This window comes from Caretta caretta, chromosome 13 (assembly GCF_965140235.1).
Source record: "Caretta caretta isolate rCarCar2 chromosome 13, rCarCar1.hap1, whole genome shotgun sequence".
NCBI lineage: Eukaryota > Metazoa > Chordata > Testudines > Cheloniidae > Caretta > Caretta caretta.
The window spans coordinates 3544824-3565247 of NC_134218.1; the positions used below are offsets into that span (position 1 = coordinate 3544824).

At 46.7% G+C, this 20424-nt stretch overlaps 1 protein-coding gene and 1 long non-coding RNA gene across 5 annotated transcripts in view; one reads left to right on the forward strand and one right to left on the reverse strand.

Annotated features, from left to right (window-relative positions):
- Positions 1–6401: 6401 nt before the first annotated feature.
- Positions 6402–9466, reverse strand: LOC142068787 (uncharacterized). Its single transcript, XR_012664666.1, has 2 exons — positions 9030–9466; positions 6402–6988 (listed from the first exon to the last, which is right to left on the reverse strand). It is a non-coding gene; the product is annotated as an uncharacterized LOC142068787 (long non-coding RNA).
- A 61-nt stretch (positions 9467–9527) lies between these two features.
- The window catches only part of SNPH (syntaphilin), a 33555-nt gene continuing 22658 nt past the window's right edge, over positions 9528–20424 (forward strand). For 2 of the 4 annotated variants that reach the window (XM_048820347.2, XM_048820350.2), the window contains exons 1-2: positions 9787–10061; positions 10330–10423. The gene's annotated coding sequence lies outside the window, so the exon portion shown is untranslated. Of the gene's footprint in view, positions 9612–9786; positions 10111–10329; positions 10424–20424 lie in introns of those variants that run through there. The other 2 variants (XM_048820349.2, XM_048820348.2) reach the window with 2 other exon arrangements.

Below are 20424 nucleotides of genomic sequence, written 5' to 3' on the forward strand. Positions count from 1 at the left end.
CTTTCCCACACTTTATACCACTCAAGGTGAAGCAAAACTCCACACCTTGGATGCAGTCAGGACTATCTTTTACCTTTTGGACAGACTGAGACCATTCAGAAATTCTCCAGGACTATTTCTGGCCATTGCCAACAAAATGAAAAGTCAGTTTGTATCCACACAAAAGTTTTCTAAATGGGCTTTGGTCTGCATTACAACTTTCTCTGCAATAGCTCACTTGGACCCCCCTACGGAGATCAAGGTTTGTTCCGCCAGAGCTCAAGCAGCCTCGACAGCTTTGCAAAGGGGCAGTCCAGTCTCAGAGACTTACAGATCAGCTCCCTGGAGTTCAGTGCTCACCTTCACCCAGCACTGTCCCTTAGCTGAGGACTCCAGATCCAATGCCTGCTTTGGCAAAGCTGTTTTACAGTCATTGTTTCAACAGAGTCCGAGCACCCACATCCAGGCCTTGAGCTCGCTGCTTGTGTGTCACCAGAAGTGGAATATGTGTTGACAATCACTCTGAAGAAGAATGAACGGTTGGCTACTCTACCTGTAGTTTTCCTAGATCTGTTGTCCACAATATATTCCACAACTCTCTTTCCTTCCCCCACTACTACAGAGTCCTGTATCAGCTGAGTTCTGTTTTAATGAAGGCGCTACACCACAGTTGAGACGGCTCCACAGGGCGCTGGAGGGCATGCAGAGTGCAGGTGCAGCCCCAGTGGACACTGCTGTTCAAAAAGATTCTGATCTTGCGCACATGGGACACGTGCATGCCAGGAGTGGAATATATGTGAGCAACATATATCAAAGATCCACAGCTACAATAGGGTAAGTGACCATTTTTTTTCACTTACACTTATAAATGATCTGGAAAAAGGGGTGAGGTAGTAAAATTTGCAGGTGATACAAAATTGCTCAAGGTATTTAAGTCCAAAGCTGACTGAAAAGAGTTACAAAGGGATCTCACAAAATCGGGTGACTGGGCAACAACACGGCAGATGAAATTCATTGTTGATAAATGCTAAGTAATGCACACTGGAAAACATAATCTCAACTACATATACAAAATGATGGGATCCAAATTAGCTTTTGCCACTCAAGAAAGAGATCTTGGAGTCATTGTGGATAGTTCTCTAAAAACATCCACTCAATGTACAGTGGCAGTCAAAAAGCTATCAGAATGTTAGGAACCATTAGGACAGAAAATATCATAATGCCACTGTATAAATCCAGGGTACTCCCACACCTTGAATGCTGCATGCAGTTCTGGTTACCCCATCTCAAAAAATATATATTAGAATTGGAAATGGTACAGAGAAGGTCAACAAAAATTAATAAGGGTATGGAGCAGCTTCCATGTGAGGAGAAATTAAAAAGATTGGGACTTTTTAGCTTGGAAAAGAGATGACTAAAGGGGGAATATGATAGAGGGCTATAAATCATGAATGGAGTGGAGAAAGTGAATAAGGAAGTGTTATTTACTCCTTCACATAAGAATCAGGATCACCCCATGAAATTAATAGGCAGCAGGTTTAAAACAAACAAACTGGAGCATTTCTTCACACAAGCCACAATCAACCTGTGGAACACATTGCCAGGGGATCTAGTGAAGGCCAAAAATATAATGGGGTTCAAAAAAGAATTAGATACGTTCGTGGAGGATAGATCCATTAATTGTTATAGGTCCAAGATGGTCAGGGATGCAACCGCATGTTCTGGGTGTCCCTAAGCCTCTGACTGCCAGAAGCTGGGAGTGGACAACAGGGGATGGATCACTTGATGATTCACTGTTCTCTTCATTCCCTCTGAAATACCTGTCATTGGTCACTGTCAGAAGACAGGTTACTGGGCTAGATAGACCATTGATCTGACTGAGTACGGCCGTTCTTATAAGGAATAATTTGACTTCAATCGAAGGCTTCGTTGCTGTCTTCAAAGCAAAATGAACCTCTGCCTGGTAAGTCAAGGATCATACAGTAGTTAGTAATGCTTCACTGTGTACCATATACTATCCATACAGAAAAATGCATGCAGTGTGATTAAAAATAATATTAATTCAATTAATGGATTGAGTACAAACTTGGGCTCATAACGAGCAAGAAGACTCCTGAGCATGTGTGAATATAGTTTCAGGACTGGGTCCTTAATACTCCATTGGAAACATTGCTGGTTATAGGAAACATTGCTATTTATATGCAGGGCAATGGGTGGATCCAGTATTTTGGAAAGGATCACTGAAGACAGACAGGTTGTTTATCTGGATGCTAGCATTAAGGGTATGTCCACAATTCTGGTTAGAAAAAATGGAGGGGATTTTAATATATCAGCCACGATTTTTTTCTACTGTCTAAAAGATGGGGGCAAATACTATTTACGGAAACTGGAAAAAAGATTGGTTTGCCATTGGTTTAAGTCCTAGTACTGCCCCTTCCCCAAAAACGTTAAATAAGTGGTGTTAATTTTCGTTTTGAATTTCTGAATTTCCACACATTTGTCAGTTTGGATACCTCCTCAGGGCCCAAACAAATGTTGCTCACCATTGACGTGTAAAAAGTTACTTGTTTGTGGAATCGGGGCCCAATCCTGCATAAGAGGAGCCCTTCCCATTGATTCAGTTAGACTACTCACATGAGTAAGAGTTAGTAGAATTAACCATTAATTATTACTTAAATGCTGTTTGCTTGCTTGTTGTTGCCCAATTTGAGATAACCTATTAAGGTACAAATTAAACAAGGAGTCCTTGCAGTTATTCCAGGGCTATCAATTTGACAGGTTGCCTTCTGTGAGAAAGAGACCCTACCAGGCAGAACTAAAAGACCTAAGTCTTTCTCTATAGAAGCAGAACATTTTCCACTGATGACACGTGCAGGAGAAATCTCATCCAAATTTAGACTGGCCTGGGACTGTAATTATGAATGGCTTATATTTTTCTTTCTTTGAGGGTTGGCCAGACACTTTTATTTAGGAGTCTGAGTACCAGTTTGTGGAGAAAAAGGGAGTTTGTTTTTCAAAATCTAGCAACTGTTAGCTTGGGAGCAGGCCTATGACCAAGACAGCAATAAAAAAGTGTCTCTGACTTCCAGCCCCAGGCCTTACCCACCAGAGCTTGCTGTCTCCCCATTGAGTCATTAAGAGCCATCTTGTATATGAATCAGGAAGGCTCAAATGAGGGGCATTCTAGGAAATGTAGTTGTAAACCAAAAGTGAAAACTTGTGAGAAATAGGCTCCAAGATGTTATGAAAGGAATTTTTTGGAAATGGCTTCCTTGTCAGAAAGGTAGTTTTCAAGGACTTCCTGAGACTACGTCTGACTATTTAAGGGAGTAGTTACTGACTCTCATTTGTCACTCCTCGAGTAAACTTTTATGCTTTAACTTTTATGCTAGCTGACTGCCAGAAGCTGGGAGTGGATGTCAGTGGATGGATTATTCAATGATTGCCTGTTCTGTTCATTCCCTCTGAAACACCTGGCTTTGGCCACTGTTGGAAGACAGGATACTGGGCTAGATGGACCATTGGTCTGACCCAGTGTGGCCGGTCTTATGTTATATTCTTCTGTACTGGGGGGGGGGGGGGGGAATTAACTGCATATTTTACATCTGCAACTGCCTTGTGTGCCTTCATAAATCCCTGCTACCCTGTTTAATAGCTGTTTTTCAAGTGTAGAGTAGAGGAAGTGACATGTTAGGGTATGATACAAGGAAGGCAACAGGAAAGACCTGCAGTGTATGGTGCAGCCAGAGGAAAATTGTTGCATGAGAGACTCAGGTGGAGAAAAATGAATGCCAGTGATGCAGGAGATGGAGAGCAGGGGGGAGAAGGGTCTGAACATGAAAATAACTGCAGTACCTGAGGTGCATGAGAAGACACGACTGCAGATCCTAGGTGCTACAATAATACAAATACAGAAGGACACAACAGTGAATAGGAAGATGAAACAGCAGAAATACAGTCTACAGTACTGGTGGGTACATTGTAATGGTGACCCAGATGCTGCTCTCTTGCAGGGATGACTATCCCTGCCTCTTTCTTAGCTAGAGAGAGTTCTGCTGCGCTCCAGTCATTAGTGGATGGAAGATATGGACATTCTCACCTTCCCTAGCTCTCTTTTTGCACTCTAGGGATACAATTGTTGGAGCAGATTATTTGTTCTGCTTTCACAGTTCTGGCTTCTGCTGTGGACTGCACAAACTCCTTTGAGCTCCCATTCAGTACGGAACAGTTCAGTTGTCCAGAAAAACTGGCACTCCCAACTTTCAATGTGTTGCAGGTATTTTCCACTGCATGCATCTGATGAAGTGAACTGTAGCTCATGAAAGCTTATGCTCAAATAAATTTGTTAGTCTCTAAGGTGCCACAAGTACTCCTTTTCTTTTTTAGGTATTTTTAAGTCACCAGACTCTGTAGTGTCTGTAGGAAGCATACTGCTGTCCCCTCAAGTCTTTCATGGGAGAAAAGGTCATCTCTCCCTTGTGGAAATCTTCAATAGGACCCAGATTTCAATGCTGGAGATTTTGACTCCTCCACTTAAAGATCAAGATCTGTAGCTGGTTTAGGAACCTTGCAAAGGTCACTGTTTGAAAGACTTCCACAGAATGAGGTGTGTTTTGAAGTGGGATTTGAAGGAGGAAAGGGGTTATTTAGTTTGCATGTGTCTAAGGGTATGTCTACACTATGAAATTAGGTAAATTTTATAGAAGTCGATTTTTAGAAATCGATTTTATACAGTCGATTGTGTATGTCCCCACTAAGCTCATTAAGTCGGCAGAGTGTGTCCTCAATACCATGGCTAGCATCGACTTACAGAGCAGTGCACTGTGGGTAGCTATCCCACAGTTCCTGCAATCTCCGCTGCCCATTGGAATTCTGGGTTAAGCTCCCAATGCCTGATGGGGCAAAAACATTGTTGAGGGTGGTTTTGGGTACATGTCATCAGTCACCCCTCCCTCCCTCTGTGAAAGCAACGGCAGACAATCATTTCACGCCTTTTTTCCTGGGTTACCTGTGCAGATGCCATACTGCGGCAAGCATGGAGCCCACTCAGTTCACCGCTGCTGTTGTGAGCATTGTAAACACCTCACGCATTATCCTGGAGTATGTGCAGAACCAGGCTAAGGGACGCCAGCACGAGGGCAATTGTGATGAGGACATGGACACAGTCGTTCCTGAAAGCATGGGCTGTGGCAATTGGGACATCATGGCGGCAGTGGAGCTGGTTGATACAGTGGAACGCCGATTCTGGGCCTGGCAAACAAGCACAGACTAGTGGGACCGCATAGTGTTGCAGGTATGGGATGATTCACAGTGGCTGCGAAACTTTTTTGCATGAGTAAGGCCACTTTCCTGGAACTTTGCGAGTTGCTTTCCCCCGCCCTGAAGCTCAGGAATACCAAGAGATGAGAGCTGCCCTGACAGTTGAGAAGTGAGTGGCAATAGCCCTGTGGAAGCTTGCAATGCCTGACTGCTACCAGTCAGTTGGGAATCAATTTGGAGTGGGCAAGTCTACTGTGGGGACTGCTGTGATCCAAGTAGCCAATGCAATCACTGATGTTCTGCTATCAAGGATAGTGACTCTGGAAAATGTGCAGGTCATCCTGGATGGCTTTGCTGCAGTGGGGTTCCCTAACTGTGGTGCGGTGGTAGACAGAACACATATCCCTATCTTGGGACTGGACCACCTTGTCAACCAGTACGTAAACCGCAAGGGATACTTCTCAATGGTGCTGCAAGCACTGGTGGATCACAAGGGACATTTCACCGACATGAACGTGGGATGGCCGGGAAAGGTGCATGACGCTTGCATCTTTAGGAACTCCGGGCTGTTTGAGCAGTAGCAAGAAGGGACTTACTTCCCAGACCAGAAAATTACTGTTGGGGATGTTGAAATGCCAATAGTTATGCTTGGGGACCCAGCCTACCCCTTGCTCCCATGGCTCATGAAGCTGTACACAGGCAACTTGGACAGTAGTAAGGAGCAGTTCAGCTATAGGCTGAGCAAGTGCAGAATGGTGGTAGAATTTGCCTTTGGATGTTTAAAAGCTTGCTGGTGCTGTTTGCTGACTAGGCTAGACCTCAGCGCAACTAACATTCCCATTGTTATTGCTGCTTGCTGTGTGCTCCATAATATCTGTGAGAGTGAGCGGGAGATGTTTATGGTAGGGTGGGAGGTTGAGGCAAATCGCCTGGCAGCCAATTTTGAGCAGCTAGACACCAGGATATTAGAAGAGCACAGCTAGGTGTGCTGCGCATCAGAGAGGCTTTGAAAACCAGTTTCATGACTGGCCAGGCTACGGTGTGACAGTTGTATGTGTTTCTCCTTGCTGCAAACCCACCCCCTTTGTTGATTTTAATTCTCTGTAAGCCAACCACCCTCCCGCCCTCGATCACAGCTGGCAAAGGAAATAAAGTAACTGCTGTTTTGAAACCATACATTCTTTCTTTATTAATTAAAAAAAAAAAAGTGAGATAACTGACAAGGTATCCTGGGTGGGTTGGGGTGCAGGAGGAGGGAAGGACAAGGCCACATTGCTTATTGTAGCCACACTACAAATCAAAACTGTTTGAATGACAGCCTTCTGTTGCTTGGGCCATCCTCTGGAGTGGAGTGGCTCAGTGCCCGGAGCCTCCTGCCCCCACATTCTTGGGTGTCTGGGTGAGGAGGATATGGAACTTGGGGAGGAGGGCAGGTGGTTATACAATGGATGCAGTGAGGGTCTGTGCTCTTGTGGCTTTCCTGCAGCTCCAACAGATGCTTCATCATGTCCATTTGCTCCCCCATTAGCCTCAGCATCGCCTCCTGCCTCTGCTCTTCGCGCTCACTTAATACTTTCCTGGCCTCTGCCACTGAATGCCTCCATGCATTAAGCTGTGCTCTATCAGTGCAGGAGGACTGCATGAAATGCAGTCATAAAAAATGTCATCACAAGTGCTTTTTTTTTTCGCCTTCTAATCTGCGATAACCTCAGGGATGGAGATGATAAGGGGAGCATAGAGACATTTGCACCTGGGGGGAGATAAAAAGGGAGAGTAAAATTTAAGATGATACATTTCTGAGAACAAAAGGGAGACTCTTTCACAGTGAATCAAGCAATTCACAGCAGACAGCATATGTGCTTTAGGTACAAGGTCACATTTTGCCTTTTATATTGAGCACCTGCCAGTATGGTGACACATCACAAATGGCTGGGCAACAGAATTCAGTTTCCAGGCAGCCATGGTAAGCCTTTTGGTATGCAGGGTTGGCTTCTTATGCCTTCATAACATGTGGGAATGGTTTCAAACTACATTGCCATCCTTTCCCATAGCAAGCAATGCCAGTTGGGTTTCACATTTAAAGGAGGGGCTGCAGTTTTCGGATGGATGTGCAGCACCCACCTCCTCCCACCCCACCACGTGGCTATTCTCTGGGATGGTCCCTTCACCCCTCCCCCCGCCGCACGACTGTTCTCCAGGATGATCCTGATGAAGTGAGCTGTAGCTCACGAAAGCTTATGCTCAAATAAATTTGTTAGTCTCTAAGGTGCCACAAGTACTCCTTTTCCTTTTAGCCAAGCGCAAACAACCCTGAGTGAATGGGGTCCTTTTACTGTTCTCTTACAAAAATTCCCCTATTTCAACCAGGTGACCGTGAATGATATCACTCTCCTGAGGCTAACACAGAAAGATAAAGACTGAATGTTGCTTGAATGCAATCAAAACCCAGGACCATTCGCTGCCATGCTTTGTGCTGCAATGATTCCAGACTACTTGCTACTGGCTCAGCGTGGCAAAGTGTCCTACCATGGAGGACGAAATAAGGCAGCCCTCCCCAGAAACCTTCTGCAAAGGCTTTGAGCCATATATTTGAGCCATGAGTTTGGTTTATTTAATCTAGATGTTTGTATTTTAAATAATGTAGAAGAAGTTATATTAAATAGATATCAAAGAAAATGTATGAGTCGTAGTATGACCAGCAAGAGTAAATTTATTTCCCTAGTTAAGTATCCTCACGCCTTCTTGTCAACTGTCTAAATGGGCCATCTTGATTATCACGACAAAAGTTTTTTTCTCCTGCTGGTAATAGCTCATCTTAACTAATTAGACTTTCACAGTTTGTATGGCAACTTCCAACTTATCTGTATATATATATAGATCTTCTTACTGTATGTTCCATTCTATGCATCCGATGAAGTGGGCTGTAGCCCACGAAAGCTTATGCTCTCATACATTTGTTCGTCTCTAAGGTGCCACAAGTCCTCCTGTTCTTTTTGCGGATACAGACTGACACGGCTGCTACTCTGAAACCTGTATCAAGATATGTTGCACAAGGGAATCTCTGCCTTGAGTGTCAATATGGATTAAGAAAAGGAGTACTTGTGGCACCTTAGAGACTAACCAATTTATTTGAGCATAAGCTTTCGTGAGCTACAGCTCACTTCATCGGATGCATAGAATGGAACATATAGTAAGAAGATCTATATATACATCTATATATATATACATATATACATCTGTAGCTCATGAAAGCTTATGCTCAAATAAATTGGTTAGTCTCTAAGGTGCCACAAGTCCTCCTTTTCTTTTTGCGAATACAGACTAACACGGCTGTTACTCTGAAACCTGTCAATATGGATTAAGAGTCTGAATGGATGTTTCCCATTAAATGTTTTACTAATGTATTGAGGGGACATCCAGAGACTCTTAAAAAGCTGTACACACATAAATGTGTGTGTTTCCATTACTAAGGATAAACTTTTATTTTGTTAGTTAATGTTTGTTAGTGTTTGTAGCTATATATTTTGTAAATTGCAGTCCAGAGATTGGCTGCATTTCTGTCCTGTGTGAGTGAGCCATATGTATGTATTGAGCTGTGATTTTTGCACATGCTTGACAAATGCTGCACAAAGTTAAGTATGTACACAAGTCTTTGCAGGATTAGGTCTTTATAGACTAAAACGACAGCACCTTTCATCCAAAAGTCTCTCAAAGCACTTTACAGATTTTCCACAGTATCTAGTCACAAACAGATTGAATAGTCAGGAAATACAAAATAGAATCCCAAATACCTTAAACACCTGCCATCAAATGAACTGTCACTGTATCTCCCTGTTTGACTCTTCTGGGTCTGATTCTCCTCTCTTCTCCATCAATTTTACACCAATACACTTCTATTGACTTTGTTGCAGTTACTCCTCATTTAGCCAGTGTGAGAGGAGAATGAAGCCATGTCTATTGATTTCCAGTTAGAATGACATATTTTGGTGTGAAGAAGGGCCAAATTCTGACCGATTACAGTGCTGTCAATTTGGAGTAACTATCGCCTGCACTGGAGTTACGCCAGATTTACACGAATGGTGCCTGAGATCAGAATCTGCCCTAGAGACTGTAAAGTGCTTTGGGGAAATCTGTCTGGATGGGATGCATGTTGCTATAGAAACTATTATTGCTTGTGTGACATTTCCTGGGTTTTTTTTTTTTTCCTTCTTCTTTGTTTTGTGGCAGCCTTCACACGCTGTGCAAGCCATTGGGCGATTCATGGAGTTTCTTGTCCTTTCTCTCCTGCTGCAGTTTATTAACCCTCCGCCTCCCCCTTGACACGGAACACCGTGAGGTGGTGTGAATTACAGCGGGACTGAGAAACCAGGCAGGTAACTCAATGCGGTTAGATGAGATGTGTCCGTAGGCGTGTCCTGGCCTCACGGCACTGACGCCCGGAGTGGGACCAGGAATGAACGTGGCCCATCATGCCGGAGTGGAGCGGATTTAGTCATTCAAGGAAAGAGCCCCCTAACACGCCTGGCTGGAGCGCTTTGGACCCACTGATCGCTGGGAGCGGGGGGTGGGGGGAGGTCTGCTGTAAACTTTGCAAAAACCGCCCATTACGGGGGCAGGAAAAGCCCGCCGGGGCGGGGACGCCCTTGCCGCTGCCCAGTGCCCGCTGTCTCTTTAAGAGGCGAGCGGCAGCTACGCCGCAGCATGTGAGCGAAGGCAGGCGCTGCCTCCCATCCGTGAGCATCCCTCCCCGCGGCCCCAGCCCCAGCGCCCCGCCGGCCGCGCAGGAGCATCCCGGCGAGGCAGCAGCATGGCCGCGGAAGCAGGTGATGGAGGCAGAGCTCCCGTTCCCCCGGCCGGCACGGGAAATGGACGGTGCTTTGCAGGGGGTTAGGCTGCGGAGCGGATGGGAGGGGGTGGACAGCTCCTGCAGGTCGCCCCGCTGTGAGCTGGGGGGGGGGGGTCTGTCTGTGCGCCCGGAATAGGTGCAGGAAACTGCCCATCCCTCCCGGCCGGGGCTGAGGTTTGGGAGGGGCAGGGCCTGGGGGGCTGGTTCTGGGGGGTTACCCTTGCCTCTGTGTTCCCCGCTGCTAGGTTGCTGAGCTAGCCGGCTGCCTGCTGCAGTGGTTCTGCACCCCCCGGGAGGAATTGCCGAGAAGATCCGGCGGGCCCCGCTGAGCAAACTCAGGTGAGCGCAAGGCACCAGAGATGCGCACAAAAAGCGCTGCATCACCTTGGGGGAGGCGGGCAGAGTGTCGGCTGGAGGGGAGGAAAGCCAGGGGCTGGGGAAATGCCCCGGAGACTGGAGTGGAGATACGGGGCGAGGCTGCATTGGCTCTAGCCTCCCCATAAGTGGAACTTAATGATGATGCATGTGACCGGCACAAAACCCTCTGCAAACGCAACGCAGCTCTGGAGCTCAGCAGGCTGGCGCGGAGGCTGGCAGGCTGCTTGTTGTTCTGGATCGCACCCTGGGGCGAAGGAGAGGATATGCCACTTTGGGTCAGGCACACACCCAATCTGCATCTTCCAGGGGCCATTCCAGATGCCTCTCCGGCAGCACCGCCCCCGGGGCCTTGTTGTGCAGCCGTGGGGTTGTTATTTCATGATTTATGCCGCATCTCAAAGGGGCCGCTCGCAGCACAGGGGGTGATTGAGGAGTGTGCTCCTTGCTTATCTCTTCCCCCTCAAGGTCAGGGAAGGCAGATTCTCCCGTAAGAATCCCCTGCTGTGCATGTCTCATCCCTGTAAAATAGCACTCTGCCCCTGTCTCTAGGTCAGGCATATCTGAAGTAATGACCTTGCTCCTGCAGGTTAAACCATTTTTTCCAACCTTTTTTAGGTCTCTTTGATCTTTAAGCGTCTGCCTCTTGTCCTCAAAAGAAAGCAAGGCTCTGCCCATGCTTTAGAGGCCAGCATAAGGTCTCCACCACCACAGAAACCCCACTTCAGCCCCAAAGGCCTCCCTATAAAGCTCAAATGGGACTTCAGTGGGCCATAGACCTTGGGCTGGCCCTTTGTGAACAGTGTCTCCTGGCTCAGGGTGGATTGAGGTTAGAGGGGAGCTGGTTATACCAACATTTCGCTTCTTTCTTCCACATTGAGAAGTGAATTTCTCTTCACGCCTCATTCTCCCTCGCCCTATGGAATTGTCTCTTCGACCCCTGGGTGCTCCCCCAAGCAGGCCAACTCGCTTTGCCTTCTGTAATCAGCTGTGCTCTGCAGGGTTGCTGCTTCTCTGACTCACTGGTCTATCTGGGCCTCACCTAGGAACATGGGGCCTAGATCCCAGGGATCCTGCCTTTAATCTACTCCTGCTCTTATCCCCGCTGGTCCCTAAGTATCTGCCACAGAATTCCACTCCCCCCCCCCCCCCCCGCCTCTGCCCGTGAATATGTGACTCTGCATCAAACAGGGCTTCTTGAAGAGACTGTGTTTTTAACAATGCCACATACTGTGTGAATTGGCCCAGGTGCTGGAACTAAGGGGGCTGCCGCACACCCGGCTTGAAGGGGTTTCCATTATATGCAGGGTTTACAGTTCGGTTCAGTGGCTCTCAGCACCCCCACTATAAACATTGCTCTAGCCCCCCTGCAGATTGGATCAGGCACAATGTAAAGTTGACAGCAAGTGAACCCCCGTGGAACTGGGAAAAGCTGATGAACTGAACCCTTCGCACAACAGGGACTGTGTCAATTGTGGCCAGCTTTAGAATCTTGCCGAATGTTTCTCAAGCTATTCTTGAAGACACATGGGGAAGCTTTCCCGTTGTACACGAAGGGAAAGGGTTACCCTCTGATGATCCCTTCCTCCTGGGAATACCAGCGTCCTTTGTCCGCCTTAATATCAGTTTGAAAAACTGATTGGCTACTTAACACAAAAATGTATTCTTGTCTAACAGGTTTCTCTTTTCAATAGGATCTTTGGTGCAAACTCAGCATTTAGCGGTGAGCCAAAAAAAGAAAAGGTTTCCAGTTACATGTGTAATAGCAGCTCTCAGAGAAATCCCTTTCTGTTGCTGCAGTGGCTCCTTAAAGCACAAATCTTGAATGTGCATGTTAGTCTAAAGTACCAGGTTTTCCCTAGCCACTTCTAGATGTCCCCTGGAAACCACCAAAAACCTCAGAGTCCACAGGATCAAATGATCCTAGAGTGGGGCAGATGCTTCATCTGAAGGAGCAGGAAGCAAGGCAAACCTTAGATTTGCCCCATTATAAAATTGTTATACTTTGCCTCGGAAATTTCCTTCAGATTCTGTGTCTTTAAAAACCATCATCCCATCTCTAAGATAAGAAGCTTTTAAAAATGTAAAAGGATAAGCACTGTGTTTGCTGGGGGGAGCCAAAGGCTCCAACAGCCTCCCTGGGCCTCACTGTCAGAGATGCTGGGAACACAGGGTAAGTCTACATTGCAGGGGAGGGCGAGCCTGCCAGCCTGGGTATGCAGACTCACGCTCACTGGGCTGGAGCTACGGTTGTGGCTCTGGCAGAGACTCGGGCTAGCCACCCGAGCCCAGACGCAGGGGGTTGAGTGGGCTTGAGAGCCTGAGCTGCAGCCGAGCTATAGCGTTAGTATGCTAGCTTGAGCCCAGTTAGCAGGAGTCTAACGAGGCTCACTCCCAGCTGCAGTGTAAACTTACTCACAGAGCCCTCGCTGGCTTTCCATGGCCTTACGAGTGCTTAGCACATCTGAAAATCAGTCCACGACTGCCATTGTGCATGTACAGTCATGCATAAGTGAAGCACAAACATTCCACAGCGAGGGTAAGTAACCACTGGAACAATCTAACACGGGTGGTGGGGGATTCTCCATAAATCAAGATCAGATATTTTTCTGAAGGATCTGCTCCAGTTCAGGGGTGTGCACAAGTGGGGGCAAGCAGGGCCTTGGACCCCACAATAATCAGTGTGGGGCGGGAACACAAAACTCTTCTGGCCCCAGGGCTGGAGCAGGGGACAGCGAGTTCCTCTGGCCCCAGGGCCTCAGCGGGGGCACAGAATGTGACCCTCCAAAAGCAGTGAAATTTAAATTCTTGCGTATGCCCCTGCTCTAGTTCAAACCGGAATTTATTTCAGGGAAGTCCTGTGGCCTGTGCTATACAGGAGGTCAGACTAGGTGAGCACAGTGCTCCCTTCTGGCTTTATAATCTATTAATCAAATCTATTGAAGATGCCCGTAATTCCCACAAACCAGCTAGCTGTCAAAATTGTTACTTTGTATCTGCAAATGATGTGGGCTCAAATGTAAAGGCTGAGATGAAGCTCTTTTGAAAATTTGGCCCAGAATATCTTTGCTTGTATACTCCCTACTCTGTAGCATTGGTAAATAAGCATTTCCACTCCCAGAATGGGGTGTTTTCCTGCTGACCTTTGTAGGTAAGGCTAGAGCACGGCAGTCAAGGAAGTAAACAGAATGGAGCCATGATGGCTTGTGTGCTTGGGTTGAAACACAGAAATAAATCGATGTTGGCCCAGTGGAAAACTGCAAGCTCTGCAGGGAAACAAATTTTGGGTGGAAACGTGAATCTGCTTTTGACAGTGTTTGCACACCTGTCTGTGCATTACCCAAGCCTATTCCTTGCCAATGAAGCAAAGCAGGTCTGGTTGCAAGGTCCTTGGATGCACTTCAAATCCATCACTTCGCCCCATGTAGCAGTTTGGGGACGGGGTGGATAATGAAGGGGAAAGGATTCTGGGTAATCAGGGCCAATCTTCCATATTCTGCATGAGATGATTCAAATCCACATATGTTTAAATACGATCAATAAAGCTTTGGATTTCAAAGCTGTAACAAAGCTAGTATTGTCCCCAAGACCCGGGGTTCAAATGGTGAAGCATTTAACAAAGGCAGGAATTTCTCTTTCTTTCCCTCCATTACATATTTATTATTAAGTAACAAATCTGAGACAAACACTGTCCCACTGGATTGTAACAGTAAGATCACAACTTAAGTCCATCTGTATTATGGGGCAGTTGGCTGCTCCATTGCAAACAGGTGGGATTCAGACTGTTGGTGTCCTACAGCCACAAAAATTACAAGGTTCTTCCTACAGTCACCTCCATACTTGGGCACCAGAGAGACCAATGGCTTCAAAACACCCCCCAGGTGTTTTTGCTGCAATTTGCTGATCAGTACTTAGTGCTTGGAGTTACCCTTTGGCAGGAGGAGTGGAATGTAGCACGTGCAAGTTCATTCGGTACAGAGGCCATCAGGTCTCCAGACTGAGCAGCTGCTCCCATGCCACTGACAACAGATCCTTGGAATCCATGTGGTTCCAGTTTATGGGGGGGGGCTGGATCCCATTGCTCCAAAGAGCCTGTCTCAATCTGCCACTATGTTCAATGTGACCCTAATATAAACACCTTGTATTCTTTGCCCTCCTTCCTCCCACCCCTGGGAAAAAAATAACTGATTGAAATATTTATAATGATCTTTCTGAACTTAGAACATCTTCCCACATATCAGGTTTATGTTTTGTTTGTGTTTTTTTTTAACACGAAACAAAAAAAGGCCTAATATAGAATAGTGCAGTGAGGCCTCTTTAAAGTGCACCTCAGCATTTTGTTAGCCATTTCAAAACTAAGGTTCGGATCTGCCTTCACTGTGTGCCTGTATTTTTAACCCTTTGGAGTTGCTGAACGCTGGGTAAATCCCATTAGCTACTTTGCGGGATGTGGAAGTGACACTGGTACTTGTGAGATCTCCCAATAGTATAGTGAAAAGCAGGGTATAGGAGCTTAAATGTAAATCCTCCATTTTGTGGTAAGTGCTGCTAGTTTATTAAATATGTTTATATCAGAAATGCGTTCTTGATGCTACTGGAGTGATGTGTGACAAGGAAACCAAGGAAATTCTGAGTTCAGATAGTCTTTCTGTTATTCCTTCAGCCCCATTGTGTCGTGGCTTTGCAGTCGCTTTGGGTTTTTATCAGAGTCAGGGCTGTGTGGCTGCACTGGAGTGCCAAGACAGCCTTTCCACAGGATTTCCTGGGGTTTGTCAGTGACCTTTAGGGCCTGTTGTTGTTGTTTTTCCAGAAATGGCCTCCACTTTTGTGGTTGCAGATGAAAGCATTTAGACATTTACCTGATTGTACCCGCAAATCAGATGGTTAGCTGTCTAAATTTGGACATATGTGCCCAGAGTTATTTGCGGACACAGAATTATGCCCACAGGATTGGAGGCTGGGTTGAGGCTCACACCGAAGTGTGAAGTATGTCATATTTTGTTTGCTTTCTAAAAGCAGGGCCCTGGTTCTGAATCAGGATCCTCGCACAGACCCATGCACCCACGCAGAGTGTATCCAACTTTAGTGGGATGCCACAGGTGCAGGGATTCATGTTAGCATATCCTGAGGCAGGATTGGGGATGTGCAGAAGAAGTATATGGGGAAAGAGGGCGCAAATTAACTTTTGGGACAGAAGCCGAACTTACCATCCAGTTCCTGGCATTTTTGTTTTTATTTTTTATTTATTCATTGCCGGTCAGTTAAAATCTTGCTCCAAAATGGCTATAATTCCCATTAAATTAAGAGTAAAGGCTGCAAAGGGCAGACATTAGATTAGTACAAATAAACTCTTTACCTTTGAGAGGAATGTGCTTTCCTGGGCTAGAGCCTAGTAGATTAGCCCGATTATAACTGAACTGGCCCCCTCTCTACTGACAGATCAAACTCTGTTTAGAATCTAAATTCAGACACAGCCAAGTTTAAACTCTGCTTAAAGATAGTTCTCAAACTCTGTTTAAAGCCCTGTGTGAGTGGGAGCATAGCAGAGTCTGCAACCAGGCTGAGTGAGCACAGTTCTCAGGGGGAAAAGATTGTCCCCATCAGTCAGGAGAACCCTTAGAACACTGTTAGCAACAGCCATTTTGAAACAGAGTTGTAGCTTGCTGAGGCCTGCTCCCAGGGCGATCTCGGTTGGGATGTATGTAAACTGCTATTTAGAACTTTGTTCTGAATCCTCCAAAAGGCGGGATAAAGCCTCAGCATAGCCCCCAAACATGAGGTGAGGCCATTCTGTTAGAAACTGGAAAAGGTCAGCATTAGATCAGATTATGTAAAATATAACAAAAGGAGCAATGAAAGGGAAAACAATCCTAAATCCGACAAAATAGCGGCACTGCGTGAGGAACAGAAGGTGGCCATGCAATTTCAGTCTCAGAGTTAATGTTCTGAAACAAGTCTCCTCTGTGTGGCCTCTGCACGTTCCCACTCTTGGAACAATCTGATGGATCCTGCTCCAATTACCCAGTGAAGTTCCTGGTCCGTCTGCTGTCTCAGTTGGAAGGAACTGAGGGAGTCGGAGTGCCATGCCACCCTTTCGCCACCTCACCCTCCGAACCTTCAGAGTCACCCGGGGACACGAGCGCTTCAACAGGCACCGCTGCTAGGCCGTTCCACTGGTCCAGTCTCACTGGTGCCACATCCCAGGAGTGTGAACGTGCCAGGGTCCTATCAAAGAATTCTGGTTCGTTTTCATATCGTCTTGGGAACTATCCAACCTTTACTTTCTCTGGTCACTTTTCTATACGGTAACCAGGCCCTGTCCTCTCCAAAGGGGCTGCCCAGCTCCTGGCAGAGCCAAGAGGTACAAGATGGTCTCTCGGCATTATTGGTAGATCGTCAGCTGGCACAAACGAGCATAGCTCTGTTGCCGTTGTGGAATATATGCCAGTTGACCCCAGCTGAGGATCTGGTCTATATCTCTGCAGAGAAGAGACCCCAAACTGAAGGGTTTAATTCTTTTACTGGGTAGACCCTGTTCTTCCCTTTCAGTAAGCTTCAGATTCCCCTCTCACACAGCTACTAGTGCTTGGCTCCTTTTTAGGTGGCAGCTTTCTGCCTGCCTGAGCTTCGATGGTGCTGAGGGCCTCAACTTCCTTTGGAGTCGGTGGGAGGTGAGGGCATCCAGCACCTAGCAGGATCGTGTGCCCGTAAGCGTGATGGTGGAGTGTAAGGCCTCAACTAGGCTGCAGCGTTAGACTTCCACTGGCCTTGTTCTGGAGCCAGCACAGTACCTCGGCAGCATCCACTGATTCGCTCAGAATTCCAGTGTGGGAGACACCTGAAAATGTGTGTCTGCTTGGCACAGAAAGGGTGGCTGAGCTGGCGTCCCTCCCTGGGTGGATGGCAAACTTATTCCAATATACATTTTAATGCGGTGCAATACACTGTGTTCCACTGTAATATAAACACTCAAATCTTTATCTCGGCCAGGCAGTAACATACGATCGTATGTGATGGTCTTAGCGCTTTGACTCCAGTGAGGACTGCCTTTTGAATCTGTCTACTTGCATATATATTTTGTCCCTATAAAATGCCAGAAATAGCCGTAGCTGTGGTATGCCTGCAAAGCACCAGACTGTGATTGCTGGAATCACAAGATAGAGCAAAAGGCTCCTGACTGATCACTTCAAGTGCCGTTTTTTCTTCGCTTCCAATCCTTAATGGGACTGGCCATCCCGTGCTGTTTAAAGCTCCATTGATTGAAGTGGAACAGAGTCATCCACTGAAATGGCGATTCTGCATTCAACGGCAGTCCAGGGTGTCCAGCACCTGGCAGGATTAGGCCCCTGGAGAAGGTAGCAAGGATCTGTGTGAGCCAGATATCTTCAGTGGGAGTGAGGAGGGAGGTACTTGAGGCATTTCAAGGGGAAGGAACAGATGAGCGGTTTGAAGGTAAAAGTATCAGCGGGTGAGCACAGGAACATAGGCAGCTCAAAGAAGTGAGTCCAGTACCCAGACTCTGACAGTGGCCACCAGCACTGGATTCATCAGCAGAAAGTGCAGGAAACCCTGGAGAAATTTGCCTTAGGAATAAACTTGCCCAAACTCCCATCAGTCCGAGGCTGGCTTATGCCCCGGACCCTGCGGGTTAATTCCCATTTCTAAACTCTTGTTCCTGTTTAACCTTCATCATGTAAGTCTGGAGGTTCCATTATCTATAGAAATGGCCGGGTCTTTTTTTTTGGCTCTTGCTAAGTTCTGAGGCAATGAGTTCCACAAGCTGATTGTGTTGCATAGAATAGGCATTTCCTTTAATTAATGTTAAATGTGCTCCTTTTCGATTGTATTGAATATTCCCCACTCCTCCTCTTATTGTGTTATGAATAGAAGTGCTGATCTACCTTCTCTAGGCCATTCATTATTGTGCCTTCAATTCCAGCACATTGGAACCAAGGACCCTTTCCACATCATTCAAAGCCCTAGTAAAAACCAATAACATAAAAATAAAGAACCAACTAATTAAACTATGAAGAATTTGGCACTGGGGAGTGATCTGTTCTGACTTATGTCCCTTCTTGTTCATTAGGAAAATGGTTCTAGGGTGAGATCCTCACCCACTCTGGCTCCTTGATGCTCCATAGAAAGGCCCTAAAGCCTCATATGTGGGTGAGGGTGGAAGGCTGCCATCCAACTAACCCCTTGCAAGCCCTGGTGTCGGAGGTGTGCTGCGGGCAGGGCTGCAGCATGCAGCACTGCAGAGTTTCTGAGCATAGCTGCAGTCCATAGCAGAGCTCTGGGAGGCTGCCACAACTAAGGCCCCCAGGACTGTCTACGTTACACCGGGGTCCTGTCCAGCCCCCCAGGCAGTCCCGGTTTAAAAGTATATAACGATGTCTTAAAGCCATCTTAGCCTTCCCTCCCCCTTTGCTGCCATTTCTGTGCTGTACCTCTTAGAAGCACAGCAGAGAATTTCAGCCCGGATCTTTTCCATCTCTGTTCGTATGCACATTCTTCCATGTCATTCTCGTTGCCCATTTCAGAGCCTTCTATATTTCTGTTAGATCCTCTTTGAGATGTGGTGTAGGGAGCAAAGTATTTGAGGTCAGGCAAAGCATTGATTTATAAAATGGCATAATATTGCTCTCCATCTCATCCCCTTTTCCTTCTAACATCTGGTTGTCTTTCATGAGCACTGCCTCACATGGAGCACAGAGGTCTCCTCCAAGCTGTCCACAATGATAGCAGTTCTTTTTGTGAATTTATAGCTAATTTAGAACCCAGTAAAAGGCTCAGAGAGGATCTTTTTTGAGACTGGAATGATAGTATCCCTAGCCCTCCCAGAGACAATGTGCTCATTTGCTGTTACATGATGTAATGGAGAATCTGCTCTTCTGGATTTTGGAAGTATACTTCAAAGTATGGAAGTTTGCAGTTTGACTCCCAGCTACAAGTCTTACATTGGTACATAGGGCTGAACCTTAGGGCTTCGCCGGTACACGCGGCTATCGTGCAGCAGACTAGAGAGCTTGGAATGACTGAGCCAGCTGCTCAGTTCTTGCAGTCTAACAGTGACTACAGCAACCAGGTGAAGAATTGAATATCAAAATAAACCTAGGCCAGTGTTCTGACTGTAATATTAATTTTCATGTTTAGTTCAATATAATCTCCATTTTTAAACTGAAACGAAGCTGGCCTAGAATTCCAGTCTGCCATACCAGAGTCCCACACAATCCAGGGGACTTGCTGCATAATTTACATCCAGCTTGTTTGGGAGTCTATGGGGCGAAATGATCTAAGGGTGGGGAGGGGTCTGCTAATATGAATTCCATAGAAATTGTGCAAGTCTCTCTCTCTCTGAGTTGGGAAATGGCTGGCCCTCCCACTGCCATCTGGAATGAGATCACCCTGGACTGCGTAGGGAGTCTCAGGAAGTTGCCAACACCTGCCAGCAAACTGGGATTACAAACATAGTCTAAATACTTCTTCATAAAACCCAATGCCTTGCCTGGTGTAGATGGTCTCATCTTGCATGCCTCCCTGCACACGAGATTGGGCACATTCTGGCTCTGCTTTATTCCAGTGGTTCTCAAACGGTGGGTTGGGAGCCCAAAGTGGGTCGCAACCCCATTTTAATGGGGTTGCCAGGACTGGTGTTAGACTTGCTGGGGCCTGGGACTGAAGACCAAGCCCCACCGCCCGGGGCCAAAGCCAAAGCCCGAGAGCTTCAGTCCTGGTTGGCAGGTTACATGCCTCCCGCCTAGGGCTGAAGCCCTTGGGCTTTGGCTTTCTCCCCCCGACCTGGGGCAGCTGGGCTTGGGTGAGCTCAGGCTTCAATCCCCCGTCCTGGGGTCGTGTAGTAATTTTTGTTGTCAGAAGGGGGTTGCGGTGCAATGAAGTTTGAGAACCCCTGCCTTACTCTGTACTGTCTGTACTGTGGTGACTGCCGAACATTACTGCAGAATGAA